We start from the raw sequence: 5,979 nt of genomic DNA, 5'->3' as shown, positions 1-5,979 counted from the left end.
CCAGATTGGTTTGGCACTTTCAATTCGTTCATAGTAGGTTATACGTTAACTGATAGGCATCGCTAGGAGATGACTTCTTCAAGCTCTATATCTAAGGGAGACGAGCACAATTTTTCCATCATAATTCACAAAGCACTGAAGTGCTACAATCTTCAGGTAGTCTGCCGTATTTATTAGGAGATATTGGTTTGTTATTGTATAATATTTGTAGCTATGCAGAGCACTAGGTATTAACTTTCCGTTTATGAAGATTGAAAAAAGTATTGTGAAGATGGGAATGGCATTAGCCAACGTAAATGCTAATATATGGTTCTCCATATAGATAAAAGGGACATATTGCTTAGCTATTTATCATAGTTTAAAATAGCGGGCTATTGTATTTAGGCGCGGCGATTTCAGAAGCTATGAAAGGTTGTAGCCAGGCTATACTTGGCTATTTAAATAATCAGAGTGAATCATTTTTTAATATTGTAGTGTGTTTTGTAGATAGACAAATATGGTTATTTATTGATCATGATGTGTTTTATTGAATAGAAGAATAACTACAAATCATACCGTAGGAAATACTTAAATTAGCTAAAACCTGATCTAGACTGCGAGATGCTCACATTAGAAAGCTATATTTTTTTTACTTTAACGATCCTTTGTTTATGTTTATGTTGTTTCCTCATAGGATTTAGAGATCAAATAATTGGTTATAGATATCAAGATGCTCATATTGTCCATCTCAGGCTGTAGAATCTGCTACATGTATATTCACGAGGTATGTTGAACTTGTTAATTCCCTTGCTCTTATCCAAATATTGTGAAGCTCAGAATGTTATCCTCCACTATGTATCCCTTGTCCATGCTGGTAGTAGGCAGTTGTACTAACCAAGGGAAAGGAAAATTGCTACTTCAACAGAGGTAACATGTTATTCTTTCACGTACCTGCATATGCTGTAATTAGTGGGTTGCTTTTGTGTTTGCATGCTAACCATTCCGAAGATTTAATGTAAAGATAAATTACAGTTAATATATCAGTGTGGTCCAAAATTCTACCTATGACTATAAAATAATCCTAAGCAAAGCATCTCTCTATGTGCAGGCAGGACCGTTGTACCTATGACTATATCAATAAGTTGGATCGTCAGTTCGTGAAGCAAGTGTTGGGAACGTTTGTTGGTGGAATAGTGTCATGTAATTATAAGTGTAGCCCCGAGTTCTCATGTAAAATATGAAACAATGTATATATGAAGTGTCATGTATGTTTGTAATGTTTTTTATTTTTTCACTCTATGAAAATGGCATGCACCACTTTCTCGGTAATTTTCATGTTACCAAGCATCATAATAAAATTTCGATATAACATATGCTTTTATATTTTATTTAAATATACATATTCCATGAAATATGGGCTTATAATTTCATATTTAATAATTAAAAACAAATACGCCAATATAATAGTGTTACTACAATTAGGAATACGTGTTACTATGGTGGTTGCTAACCATCAATTATAGTGTTACAATATCTAGATTATTGTGTTACTAACTATGTTACTGAGCTGAAAAGAGGTCTTACCAATCGTGTTACTATTGCTAGGAAAGTATGCTACTACATGTGTTCCTATTGTTACAATATCATGTTACTAACTCATTGAGTAACACAAAATATGCGTGTTACTATAATATAATTGTAACACAATTTTAAGCATACAGTAACAAATATTTTGTGTGACAGTGGACAACTCTTAGTAACACGGCCTAATGGAACACATTCCAAAATGTGTTACTCTATGGTCTAGTAACATTGTTTTGGACCTATAGTCACACAAGACTGTGTTACCAAAGCTCTGTTCTGTTGTAGTGTCAGTTTTTCATCGGTCATCACCTGCAAAGGCGAGGCCAGCAAGCAGGCTTAAACAGGCTGAAGCCTTCCCTCCAAAAATGAAAAAAAAAATTACTACTAGTAATCTTCTAATCCCATTAGCAGTTGAGTACTCCAGGCTTCAGCCCAACTCGCCCAGACGCACACAACGTCGTATCGAGGCCAGCAAGCACGTATCGGCATCGACGCATCGTATCTTCCAACTTCCAAGCACGCATCGGAGAGGCAGAGACGGAGGTAGGCGAGGCGGCGGACCGGCGGCCACGAGTCATGACCAGCGACGCGGCGACAGAGGAGGGGCTGGGGTCCCGAGCGCCGCACGCCCCGACGCCCGCACCGAGAAGCTGGGGCCGGCGGCCACGACACGCGCGGACGGCGGAACACGCGCGGACGGCCCAAACCCTAGCGGTTTGCTAGCGGCAGCGGTAGCCGGCGTCCGGCGAAGTTTGGGCGTGGCTGAGCAGCGCACCGGCCTGTGTGCACCGGAGAGAGGAGCGTCGGCCTGCCAGTGAGCATCGGGAATTCGGGATTGCCAGCGTCGTTCTTCGGTGGTATTTGTTCTCCAATTCTCATATTATTTTGCTACTATCTCTCTGTTGCAAATTTGTAAATTGTAACTATGTACTGGATGTATTAGTGTGTGATTTGTATGCTTTTAACCTGAAAATTTGTTATATTGTGTCTTAATTAATTTTATGTCTTATATATTGGCTTATTTTCTACCAGAAGTAATCGTTTAGTTAGTCGTCGTCAACTTTCAGCTTCCCCTGCAAATAATTCTTGGACTCGCCGTTGATCACCTGCACACACATCAAGAATTGCTCATGTCCACGCGTTGTCTGGGTGCGTTTTTAAGTGCTCATCGAACAATATCCACAGCTCAGCGCTTTTTGCTGCTACTCACTAACCCATAGTCCCTACCTTTAAACCTCCTGATCGACCTGGTTTTGTTTTTCGATAAGAGCAACTCTAATAATGTAGTCGGTTGTTGTCTATAAGCAAGATATCATGTCATCTATAGTCAATTTGTAGCCAACAAGTACAATAGTTGACTATAAGAATGCACTACTTTCTCAATGGATGGTCCACCTTTCATTGACACAATTTGCTTAGAAGTACGTGCTAGAGCTAGCTCTTGCATGAGAGCCTACTTACATTCTCTCTCCTCTTTTCTCTCCTCCAACTAGATACAAATATATTATTTTAATCCTTGTAGCCAGCTGACTAGAACTTATTGTACTTGCTCTAATAGCTGCACTTTATAGTCAGTCTCCAGCACAAAAATTCTTGCATTAATAACTAACACCATTACATGGTATGTTGATCTACCGCTCAGCATGCATCTCTCAAAAAGGGAGGAAAAGTGCGCCCACAATTTGGCTACCGACATATACAGTCAACCAAGATTAGTTTTGCACGCTGTAAAATAAAAGGCATAATCCATTTCAGGATGGATGGATCGAATCACTACAACATCATGAGCTAATAAATCTCCATTTACTAATTGAGGAGGTTATAAACAAAACCGTATGGATTTGACTGCACATAGGCGTCAACGAGCATGCATGGATTGGTTGATCACACGTGACAATCTATTAGACGAAGCTAGGTGCTTAGCAAGAAAAGAAACCAAATCCACAGTCTGAGTGGATCAGTACTCCATGATCTGAGCATCGACATGAGCGCGGTCGCTGAATACACTGCCCGCAAGGTACATGCGCGTGAGCCGCCCTGCAGGAGCAGCCAGACCACGAACCTGAAGACATTGGCCAGCATCCACCGTCCCACGCCGGCGTGCCCATGGTCATCGTCGTCGCAACGCTGGACATGGCTATCGGTGTTTCGAATGTGAGGATGGGAAGTGGTGTAGGATGAGCCGATGAGGGACTTGGTGCATGCCTATCCTCTCCGCCAGCTAGCAGGCCCGTGGCGAGATCGACGGAATCGTCGGGGTTGGTAGTCGGTAGCTACATCAGCGCAGGGAGGAGGAGGACGTCGAGTTTGGGGGCGAGGGGCTCAGGTGATGGGGTTCCCCTTCCTTTCTGACGAGATTGCTTTCCAGGTTTAATTTAATTCCATGATTTTGGAGGTTTCCTAATTCGCGCAACAGTGTCAATGCTCTTGGAAAATTATTGACTGACCGAGCACGGATGGTTAGATATTGAGCGAAATGTTAAGATTATATTGAATGGACAGGATGCTCCAAATGACGATCATCAAACGTGCTGAGTGTCAAACGACCAACTTCAATTTAATAGTAAAGATATATTCGTTATGTTTCAATAACTTTTTATCTAATGTAATGTTGTCTCGTTCTGCCGACAATACAAATAGTTACAGAAAAATAATGCTTTGTTGTAGTTTTTATTCCCATATTTTTCGATAAGAAGCATATATTAATATCGCGAAGATACCAATTGTACACAGTCTCAGCAATAACGTATTTAAGATGCACACAACCAAAAAAATCTATTTCTTGAAGTAGCAAGGCTAACATCACCAAGACAACACTAGAAGTACAGCTCCTCCAAAAGCAATGCCTCCAAGAAGGAAACGGTATACAACCGCTATCATCAGCCGATCAAAGATCTTTGGTTTTCACCCTCGAGAAAGTCCTCCTCATAAAACAATGCATTCAACAAGGTCATTGCCAGACAACAAATTAAGGCCAGAACTTGGATTTTCACCCTGAGAGGTAAGACTGTAAACTTCACATGTGCTAACGCCCCATGCCGCTACTCCAAGTCACGGATTACCAAGTCAATTCCTTGTCGCCCCAAAGACTAGAACCACCATAGCTAGTTCTCAGATCCCAACCTCAATGGCATTCCCTACCGATTGACTTCACCATGAAACGAGAAAGTATGCTCCATGATGGTAACAACCAGCGGAGCTTCGCACGCTCCCTGTAAAATCAAATGGCCAGATAAAAACACGGGTGTGCACGACCAAATCACACCCGATCCAGCAATATCCAGGTATAAATCGCCCAATGGAGTTCACCGGCAAGCCTTCCGGAACACGACACTCCATCCAAATCCGGGGGACTCACATCTGCCATATCATCATCTTGGCGTGAATTGGAACCCTAAGACAACAACCTTTATTCAAAGCCGCGCTAGTAGTCCCCACCCCACCAGCCGGCAGGCCAAGGAGGAGGCAAGCCGTCGGGATGTTGTTCGGCGTTGAACGGATGGAGCAATCTCGATCGAAGACCCTAGACGCGCGCCGTCCAGCCACACCGCCAGATACTGCAAGCACGGAGGACTGTGGCACATTGGCCCGATCCCGGTGTTGCCTCTCCCAAGCATCGTTGTTGCCCCGATCCAGTCGATGTGTGCATGTGCAACAGCCATGACATGCGGGCCTAGATCAGGCCCGACCCGCGCCGCTGCCCACACGCCACGGACCAGCGCGTCAGAGGTCCACCAAAGGTCGAGGCCTCGCCCTGCTGCGCCACAACCCAGCGCCACCGCCTAGCCTTCCAGCTCGTCTCCCCTGTAGACCTCGCGCGTGCATCCAACGGTGTGATCCTCCGCCTGGAACCCAGAAGATGCACGCTTCCCCTGCCCTCGGCCTTCGGCGGGAGGGGTGCCACCAGCGCTGCCGGCAGCGGCTAGAGGAATCGAGATGGGGAGGGTTTGGCTAGGGTTACAGGGGCTCCGGAGTCGCTCGGGCGTGAGCGACCCGGGAGCAGTTTCTTCTTATTATCATAGCGAAAAATGTGGAATATTATGTGATTTGGTTTCGAAAATGTTGCCACATTTAAGTCAATGGTGAAAGGAAATGTCAATCGGCTTAAGGGTTGAAATTAGATTTTTTTTTTTGAAAAGATTAAAACAAAGAAATCTTGAGGAGGTCATGGCCACATGTATTTATGTTCTTAGTTGCATTAATGTAGAAAACAGAGTAGGCGGAGAATAAAAACAGGGTGCCCCTGCTGCGTAGGAGTACTATCCGTATGAACAGGGCGATTTACACAAAAATAACCCTTTTCTGAAAGTATAGCACATACTGACCCTCCGGGGATAACTATTTCACCCATCTAACCTTTTGTGTGGCTCCCCTCTTATCGGCGCCACACCTCACTGTGTGGCGCCCGTGCCCGCG

Source organism: Lolium rigidum, chromosome 6 (assembly GCF_022539505.1).
Source record: "Lolium rigidum isolate FL_2022 chromosome 6, APGP_CSIRO_Lrig_0.1, whole genome shotgun sequence".
NCBI classification, from domain to species: Eukaryota; Viridiplantae; Streptophyta; class Magnoliopsida; order Poales; family Poaceae; genus Lolium; species Lolium rigidum.
Note: the sequence above shows the minus strand (reverse complement) of the source record.